Below are 10,019 nucleotides of genomic sequence, written 5' to 3'. Positions count from 1 at the left end.
CTGCCCCCTCTCTCCTCAGAGGACCGCTTCACACACATTGGAACCCCAGTATTCACTGAGCCCCCACCACATGTCAGGCACTGTGCTGATGTGCTGCCCCTCACTTTCCCTAGAGAACCAAACAGCCTGTCCATCGGGGTGGCATTAGAGACCATCTAGTCCAATCCTCCCACTTGACAGAGGAGGAAACTGAGCTCAGAGAAGGCATGAGTGAGAGGCAGAGCCCGGGCTGGAGTTTGGGTCTCCTAACTCCTTGTCCGGAGGGTTCTCTCACTATCCCGGGGACCTCCAGGACAAGGACGTTCTCTGCCCAGAGCTGGTGGAGCCCACAGCAGTGAGGGCACATCTCAAGTCCCCGGCATGGTAGCAGGCCTTACAGGAGAACTTCCTGATGCTGCCGTCCTCTGCGCGTGCCCCCACTACCGCTGGCATCGTCCAAAAGGCAGAGCAGCAAAGGAACTGGAAGTGGCTCAGTTCGGCCTCAGTTTCCCCTTTCTCCAATGGACTGGAGAGCCTGGGCTCCCTGGGCCTTACCTCCCACTGGCCCGGCCATCTCCTTTCTGGGTCCCTGGGTCCCTATCCAGCCTTCAGTTCCCCTAAGGCCCAGCCCCCTGGGATCCTGCTTCCTTTAACCCAAAGGCCAGGAGACTGAGACAATCCCCAGGACTAGGAAGTGACAGGCCGGTCTCTTGTCTCACCCTGTTTATTTTTTTCATCATCATCATTGCCATCGACATCCCCATAATGACAGATAACATTTGAGTGCTTGCTCTGTGCTAGTGGCTCTGCTCACAAGAAAGTACTATTATCTGCTCCATTTTGCAGCTGGAAAAACTGAGGTCAGAGAGGCTAAGTGAGGCCCAAAGCCGCCCTATTAGAAAGTGTCAGAAGGGGGCTGACTCTGCGGTCTGTGAGAAGGGCACAGAGTGGAGCAGTTCCCCCCTATCTCCAGTGCCCCTGAGCCACGGCCACCCCTCCTTCTGCTTCTCCTGGAACATCCAAGAAGCCTACCCTGACTCCTACCCCCATGTCCTGCTCGCACCCCAAGCCTGCAGCTTGGTCAACCAGAGAGCTGTCGGGAGCTGGGTGTGTGTGCAGACCTGCCAGGGAGGGAGCTGGGTCTCCTCCTCTCTGCCTCTGCCCTCTCGCCCATCCTGCCTGTGGCTGGGCCCGCAGGGGGCTCCAGGTGTGCCATGGATGGACAGAAGCTCTGCTGACAGTCCCTGTCCATTCAGCCAACAGACATGGACTTGAGCTCCTCTTATGCGTCCCACACCACACTGGGCACTGGGCAGACAGGTCCAGGCATGGACTCCACCCTCCTGGAGCTCACTGTCCAGTAGGGGTGATGGAGAAGAAATCAGTTACCTCCATTTGTTCCACAGATGATGACCCCTGGGTGCCAGGTGCTAGTCTAGGCACTGTGGAGACAGCAATGGACAGAACAGCCCCAAATCCCTGCCCTCAAGGAGCTCACATTCTGGAAGAGGGAGACAGAAAGCAAGTGACATAGCCTGAGAAGGGGATGTGTGCTGTGGAGAAAAATAATGCAGGGAGGGACCAGGGAATGTGGCTGCAATTACATCTCAAACCCAACTGGTGCTGTGATAGTTAGGGGCTCCAGGAGAGTCGAGAAGGGACCTCAGATCCCTCCTTCAGCCGTGCCTGCTCCCTTGGAGGGAGATGAGAGCAGAACTGGGGAATTTGGAGCACCTGAGTCTCAGGCCAGTGGTCCCTAAACATCGTGGCAGATGTTTGTTTCAAGCACTCCATCCCCAAGAGGCTCAGAGTCTCGTGGCAAAGCAGAGAAGACATGAAACAACAGGTGGCATGATGGCAGGGAATGCTAAAGGCGGGACCACCGAGCAAGGGATCACAGGAAAGCCCCAGGAGGCAGCAGGAGTTGAACCAGGCGGGGTTGTGTTTGCTAGATTAAGCTGCAATGACGACAGCTCATCTGTGATGAAATGAAATGGGTCAGCTTAGAAGGCAGTGAGTTCTCATCACTGGAACCTCAAAGGGAGGCTGGACAACCACTTGTGAAGGGGACTCACGGACTGGATTGGGGGATAGTACTGATGTCTTCTAAGGTTACTGGGGTCCTGTGAAGTTGGGGAAGCCACTAAAGAACTGGAGGGAGGAATGGCAGGGTGAAGCACTTGGGTTTTAGCTTAGAGGGCAATGGGGAGCCATGTAGGGTGTCAGAACAGCAGAGAAACACAGGGAAGGCTGAGTCTCGGGAAGACAAATCAGACAGCATTATGCTGGACTGGATTGGAACAAGGAGGGAGGTGGAGGAGAGGAGACCAGCTACTGTACTAACCAAATGCATCAACGGGTGTGCGCATGTGAACACACGTATAACGCATGTGCAAGCAGAAATCTCCAATGACTAGACAACCATCAGTTGAGAGAGCACAGAATGGTCTTGAAGCAGAGGCTGACCTGGACGCTCTCTTGGCCTCATTTCCAAAGTTGCAGGCACATGCATGAGTGTATACGGCTGTGTACGCACACTTGGGTACACAAAAGTCCACATGTAGTTCAGCACTCTTTATTCATTGATGGGGCTCTGTCCGGTTAGCGGGAATGCACACTGCATTGGTGCTGGGATTGGGGTGGCTTTGTGGGTCTCTGTTTGGGGGTGTAGCTGGGGAACAAACAGTAAAGATGAGCATGCCCCTGGGAGAGTCTGTGAGGAGTTCAGGGGTTCTGCTGTCACGTGTGTGTATGTGGGTACGCGTGTGTAGGGGGAAGGACTAGGGAGGGCCGCATGCTGTATGAATCTTTGAGAGTGAAATTTGCTCATGCAGCCTCGGGTAGAGGACTGACTTGTGTGGCTCCAGGTGAGAGTCAGATTTCCATCCAGTCTGGGGAGATCTGTCTTGAGGTTTGCTAGGAGCCAGGCGCTTTCCTGCACACCAGCCCACTGAGCCATCCTACCACCCTGCATGGTATGTATTATTGTTTCCATTTCAGCAGGTAAGGAAGCCCAGGAGCCGAGAGCCTTGCCCAGCGTCCCAGTACTATCCAAAGCAGAACCAGACCCCAGGTTTTCTGACTCTGAGCTGGGCGCTCTGACCTCAAGGGCCACCTCCAGCATCTGGAGAGGTGTCACCAGAACACGCTTGCAGGGGACAGTGATTCCTTCAAGCATCCCTCCCGGGCACCCTTACACCATTGGGAGCCCAGGTGAACATCCACCTGCCTAAATTCTCTGCCCCCATCCCTGCCCTCACCCTGACCCCCTCCTGCCACCAGCAGGCTCATCTGTTCCCCACCCCGGCCCCCTCTCCCCTGCAGCAACCTGGGTGCAGCGTGCCTGGGTTCCAGCTTGCCTGTGTGTTATCCATATATTTTCACCCCCAGCTGGGTGCTCAGTTATTGTTCTGGCGCAGGAGGGCGAGGGGGCGGCTTGTGGGCGTAGTGACGCCGGGCTGTCTGCTCAGTTCTCCGCTTGTTATTACCTCTCCTCCAGGCTCCCATTAGCCCGCCTGCCCCAGAGGGCTGCGCAAGCTCCCTGCTCCTCGGCACCTTTGTTCCTTAATTATCACTGGGGAGCTCTGCTCACCTGCCTGCCACTTTCTAAGAAGCTGTCTGGCCCCCTTCCCCGCCCTGCACCCCCAGGACATAAGCCCCTACACCCCCTGGGGTGGGGGCTGGTGTCTAGGCAGCTTGCCCCAGGCTTGGTAAGCTCCAATCCCTGGCCCCTTGTAGAAACCCTTTCTTTTTGTCCCTGCCACCTCCTCTGAGAACCCTGCCCTGATTGATGCTGTCTTGGATCTCAGCATTGGAAGGGACTTTAAACTATCACGTGGTTCAACACTGCCTCCCCACTCACTGCCTGGACTGGGCCACCTCCAGAAGGGACTCAATGAATAGTCAGTGAGAAGATGATTAACTTCTGCGGCCTCTACTTGAATGTCTCTGCATTGGGCAGCTCCCTCCCTCTCAAGGCAGCCCGTGGCACCTGGAGATGGCTGGGACTGTTAGAAAACCACTCAGCCACATCTCTCTCAGGAGCTCTCTGATTTTCATGGCCTGAAATGGAGTGTTTCTGAGCCCCAGGCTCAGCCCTGTCTTTCCTGCTGGGGGCTCACTGATGCCCCCCTCAGGCAGGGCGCCTCCCAGCACAAGGTTCTGTCGGGGGAGGGGAGGGCGGGGGGGGGGGGGGCAGCCTTTAGTACTCCCCTTGGACTTAGGGACTCAGCCGTGCCCCGGCCCACCACCAGCCCCTGGCTTTCCTCCGTCTCAGGCCTCTGGCTGCTGTTCTTGAGCAGGAAGGCGAGGGGGAGGAGGCAGGGTGAGAACCCTTAGGCCAAACAAGCTCCGACAGCTTGCTGCGCACCGAGGCCAAGGCTGCGGGAGGGAAGGCCTCAGGGAGCTGGGGCAGGAGACAGGAATCTCCCCTCCCCAGCCAGCCCGCCACCCTGCCTGCTGACCCTTGCACAACTCCCTGCCTCAGTGCACTGTGGGTACAAGGGGGTCAGAGGCCGGGCTTCTGGACGAAGGAGCCACGAGCGAGCTGACCCACACGGGCACCCATGGCCGCTTCGTGTCAGGACAGTGCCTGTCCTAGGCTCCTGGGCACAGTGTGTCTCTCCCTGACCTGGTCCACTGGGGGGTTTCCTTTTGATCTTCATGTTTATGGGGCGTTTGAGGGTTTTTTTGGTGAGGAAGAATGGCCCTGAGCTAACATCTGTGCCAGTCTTCCTCTGTTTCACGAGGGATGCCTCTACAGTGTGGCCTGACCAGCAGTGCTAGGTCCATGCCCGGGATCCGAACCCACGAACCCTGGGCCGCCAAAGCAGAGTACGTGAACTTTACTGCTACGCCACTGGGCAGACCCCTTCATCTTTGTGTTCTTTAAGTGCGTCTCCATCTTCTCATCTTCTCTCAGACTGGGGGCTCCGTGAGGGCAGGGTCACGCCTCCATCAATTTGGGCACACCGGAAGGGTGGAGATTGGAGCCCAGTCACGGCCTGGTCTTGGCTCTGAGCATCTTGCGTCCCAGGAGTGCTACACTGACGCCGGGAAGGCGCCTGGTGCGTGTCGGAGGGCCCTCTGGACGGACACCAGCTGGGGGTGGAGGACTCAGGCTGGGAGGCCACCTCCAGCCACCAGGCCGTGATCTCAGCTGGGCCGCCCTGTGCCGCTCTCCGGATCTGACTCAGTCTGTTCCCAACGCTGCTGGGCGTCCATCCCCAGGGCAGCCCCCAGGAGGTCCGCCAGATTCCACCCGCCCCACCCAGATGGAGTCCCCCCACCCCCGCCCCTCGCTGGAGCAGCCAGGGGCTCCTGCAGGGTTTGAGGGGAGGGCAGAGGGCAAAGGTCACCTGCTGGTCCACTTGCTCCACCACCTCAATCCCTTCCTTCTTCCCTTAATTTCTCCAGACCTGAGATTTCTGTCTAGGTGTCGATGTGACCCTGGTCAGGGGTTACCCTCCTCACAGAGCCCCTGACACAGAGACACCCCTACACCAGGCTGGGGACAAAGGGACCCCCAAAGGGAAAACAAGGCAGTTCTTCCACAATAGTCATTTCCTTGGGGGTCTCCCAAAGTCTCCCCAGAATCCTTCTCAACGTGAGACAGTAAATGAAGGCAGGTCTTCTGGAATGTTCCCTGGAGCCTGTGTCCAGATGTGCAGAGGAGTCTGGGGACCAGGGGGCATCAAGATCCTAGAAGAGAAGGATGAGAAAGGACCCTGGCTGATCTCAGTACTCACTCCCTCAGCCGAAGGGACCTTTATGAATATAAATCAGAGCGTGTCCTTCCTCTGTTCCAAACCCTCCAAAGCCTCTCATCTCACTCAAAATAACATGGAAACTCTACAAGGCCCTACACCATCTGGACCCTGCCCACCTCTCTAGCCTCATCTTCTCCTTCTCTTGCTGTTTCTCACACACTCTTGCCTCCTTGCTGTTTCTCACACACACACCAGGCCTGCCTCTGCCTCAGGGCCTTTGCACGGGCCATTCCATCTAACTAGAATGCTCTTCCCTACACTTTCCATTATTTTGGTCATTCAGAGCTCAAGAGACCTCTTCCTAGAGGCTGTCCTAGATGACCCAATCTAAAAGAGTGACCCTAGGTCTCCTGGCATCCCTGCCCACCCACCCACCCACCGTCTTCACAGCTCTGCTTTATTCTTCCTCGCAGCACTAACCTCCTGAAACGAGTTTCTCTTTAATTACTTGGTTATTATCGGCCTCCCCTATTAGAATGCAAGCTCTCTGAGGACATGGCTGTATCCTTAGGGCCCAGCACAAGGCCTGGTGCTCAAGAGATATCTGTTGAATAAACGGATGACCTGGGGAGGGGGAGAGACATGCGCAGGTAACCCAAGGGCTGGCGGGGCTGGGACAAGCAAGGACAGGGGAGCAGCCCTGGTAGGGATGTAGAGGAAGGAGCTGGTCCTTGGGTTCCCGGGCCTCAAAGGGCACGCCAAGGGCTGATGGAGGAGGGGGAGGGATGCCTTCCTAGGATGCTCCCCGCCCAGGCCCCACTCTGAGGGCCAGCGCGGAGGCCAAGGAAGGAGGTACCACAGGCCCCATTCTCTGGGTGCCCTCAGTCTCAAAGGGACAGGAAAGAGTGCCTGGAAAGTCCTGGAGGTCAGGTCTCTACGCTGAGCTCAGAGCCGGGGCTGTTTCTCCTTGGCCACTGCGCCAGGCTCAGCCTGTTCCAAAGCCAGTCCACATCCTTCCTGCGACTTCAGGTTCTGTCAACATCCTCCTGCTCCTGGGCAGGGAGGCTCAAAAGCCCAGCGTCACCGCTGGCTGCTCCCTCTCACTTACCCTGGCCCTCCAGACTTCTCCCTATGCTGACCGGTGACGAGTGTCCCGTCTGGTCCCTGTCCCCTCCATCCCATGAGCAGCTGGAAAATCAACCTGCTGAGGCAGCTTCACCTCCACTGGCCCCAAACGCTCCCAGCCCCTAAAGCAAACTCCACCAAGGGGTGGGTGGGGGTGGGGAGGGAAAGAGGGTCCTGCCTAACTCTGACCCCTGTCGTCTTTGGGGGACACTGGGTTGTGCTGGCAGGTGCATGGACTCTGGAGTTAGGCAGACTTCGGTTTTCTCACTTTCTCCTCAATTCTGTGATCTTGGAGAATTTACTTAACTTCTCCAAGTCTCAGTTTCCCCATCTATCAAATGGAGATAACAATGCACGTCTCACCGGGATGCTTGGGGATTAAGTGGGAAAACCTAATAAGCACCTAGCTAGAATCTGGAATACAGTCAATGCTAAATAAATGGGAGGCCCATCCCTTCCCTTTCAACCTTCACTCCCCTGCTCGAGAACCTGCTCTGGCTCCCTGTTTCCTATCGTGTCTGATCTACATTCCTGTCTTTGGCTCTCAAGGGTCTCCAGCATCTGGCCTGACCTTCTCAACCCAGTCTTCACTCCCAAGATTTCCCACACACAATCTCTCTCTACTTTGGTGCCCCCAGTGAGCACACCACGGTCACTCCTCTGCTGTGCCCTCTGTCCACACTGCCTTTCTTGTCCCTTCTGCCCATCCTACTTGTCCTTCAAGGCCCCTTCCTCCAAGAAGACTGCCTGAACCACTCCTGCCCTGATCGTTCTCTCTCCTCCAAAACCCTGCTATTCACTTAGGCTGGATGAGAGCTGCGGGGTCGGAGTGGCTGGATGTCCGTGTCTGTGGATGACACCGGTCCACCCATGCTGGCAACCTTCTAGGTTAGCAACCCTTCCTGGACCTCTCCGGAGCTTGCTACAGAGCTAAATATACAGCAAGTGCTCTATCAATATCTGTCTTTTGATTCGTCACGAAGCAATAAATAAAGGAAGTGAGTATAAGGCAAACCGAGGCCCTGGGGGGATTCTGGAAAGGGTGGAGGTGCTGAGTCTCCCACCTGGGGCGGGAACCAAGCTCGGTGCTTTATGCGTTCTCTCTTCTTTCTCACCACCCTGGGAGGTAGTATTAGGCCCATTTTACAGATGGGAAGACTGAGGTTCAAAGAGATTTAGTGACTTGACCAGGGTCACTTGGCCAGAAATTGGCAGGGGCAGAACTTGATGTGAGGCTGAGGGGCTGTTTCCTGGGGGGAGGGGCATTCCAGAGGGGGAGCAGCCTGTTCACAGGCTCGGGGGGCCGGGGGTGGGGGGGGGGGAGGCCAAAGGTGGAGTATGTAGAGGGAGACGGTGGGCAGACAGACTGGAGGGGACGAGGGGTACATGGGGGAAGGAGCTGGATGGCCCATTTGAAGAGGACGGGGAAGGGTCTGGAACCATCTTTGTGACAGGCTAGAGAAAGATACAGCAAAACCCCCCTGGGGAACTGGTTGCGGCTTCAGAATTTTCCTTACCAGAAAGTGCCACAGTTAATCCCCTGAGTCCAGATCAGCTAGTGCTCAGCCTCCTGTCCCCAGGGCTTAGGGACAGAGGGACAGAGAAGCTGGTGTCTCTGCCCCCTCCCTGCAGAGACAGGGATGTCAGAGAGGCTGAGTGGCGTCATCTGTGACCTCTGGTTTCTCAACCATCTTCCCAAAAGCAGATTCTTCAGAGTCACTTGTCCAAGTGACTTGCCCAAAGCCCTCATATCACAGACCTGTGGCTGTCACCCCAGCACTTGTCCCTGGTGTGGCCTCTGCAGAGCCTTACCTGCCCCCAGCTCTCATTGGGGTGCCAGTCTCGACTTGGCACAGAGACCCTCACAATTCCCCAGCCCCTCAGTGGCCAAGCCCTCCCCGCGGGCAGCCAGGCCCAGCTGGAATAACAGCTCCCTCCCTCCCTCCCACTAGCACTGGGCTATTTACAGCTCACCAGGGCCTTCACACCCATGAGCTCACTGGAGCCTCCCCCACCCACCCTGGGAACCCAGCAGGGCAGGCACCATTAGCCCCACTTTGCAGATGGAGAAACTGAGGCTAAATGATTTCTCTGTGAGCTCCCCAAAGCAAAGCCTGGCCTCTTGACTCCTTAGCCTGAGGCTCTTCCCAATTCCTCCAGGGGCGTGGCTCAAACACCCAGAAATTTGAAGTGGAGGAGTTTTGGCCCAGGGAGGGCTCTGGCGCGGTAGACAGTCCCAGGAGCTGCAAGGAGCCCCCAAGGCAGGGGGCCAGGAGGGCAGGAGGGGAGGGAAGTCTTCACGGCCTCAGCCACTGGCTGCTAAAAGCCTGGCAGAGGCATCTGCAGGGTGGACTCAGGGGGCTGCAGGCTGGGCAAGCTGGCTGGGCGTGTGGTTGGGGCGTTGGCCCCCAGGCCAGGGCAGGGGAAGGGGATGGTCCCCAGCCTCAGAACTCCCTCCTGGACAACCAGACATGGGGGTGCTGTATGCTGGCTGTAGCCGGAGGGATACCAGGTAGACACCAGAGGGGACTTCCTATGCAGAGGGGAGTTCCTCTGCCAGGAGAACAGAGTCCAGCTCAAGCCCTCCCTGGTCACCTCACACAAGGATTATGCCACCTTGGCCTTCCCACCTCTTCTCGCCTCCTGGACTCGTTCCATCCCTGGGTCCTGCCAGCTGTTCACCCTCCAGGACACACTCTCCCTCCCAGCCTGTCCCAAGTCCCCACAGTCCCTGCCAGAAGCCTCTGATTCTTCCTCTGACTTGGAACGTGACTCTTCTCCCGGCCCAGGGAGCCACAGTTTGAATTCTCCTGGTCTTTGTCTCAGTGCCTGTGTATTGGAGGGTCCTGACTCTCCCTGAGACTGGAGGGCTCCCGGGGACAGCAAGTGAGTCTCCCCATCCAGCTGTGCAGCCTCCTTCCTCTGGCTCCGCCTCCTTCAGCCTGGGCAGCCTCTGCCCATAGGGGGCGCCCAAACAGTGCTGCTGAGGCGGGGCATCCTTGCTACTGCTTGCGCTGGACCAGGGATGAACCTGGAGCCGTGGATCTGGGTGAGATGTCAGATGCACGTCCAAAGCCCCAGCTTACCTTTCAATTGACCTTGTGACTGGAGGCAGGGGAGAACTCTTAGATGAGGAGAGAGCCTCTCATTTGGGGTAGGAGATGGGGCCTGGACGGTCACCTCTAAAGACTCGCTGACCTTCCAGGC

The sequence above is a fragment of the Equus asinus genome, chromosome 13 (genome assembly GCF_041296235.1).
Source record: "Equus asinus isolate D_3611 breed Donkey chromosome 13, EquAss-T2T_v2, whole genome shotgun sequence".
NCBI lineage: Eukaryota > Metazoa > Chordata > Mammalia > Perissodactyla > Equidae > Equus > Equus asinus.
Note: the sequence above shows the minus strand (reverse complement) of the source record.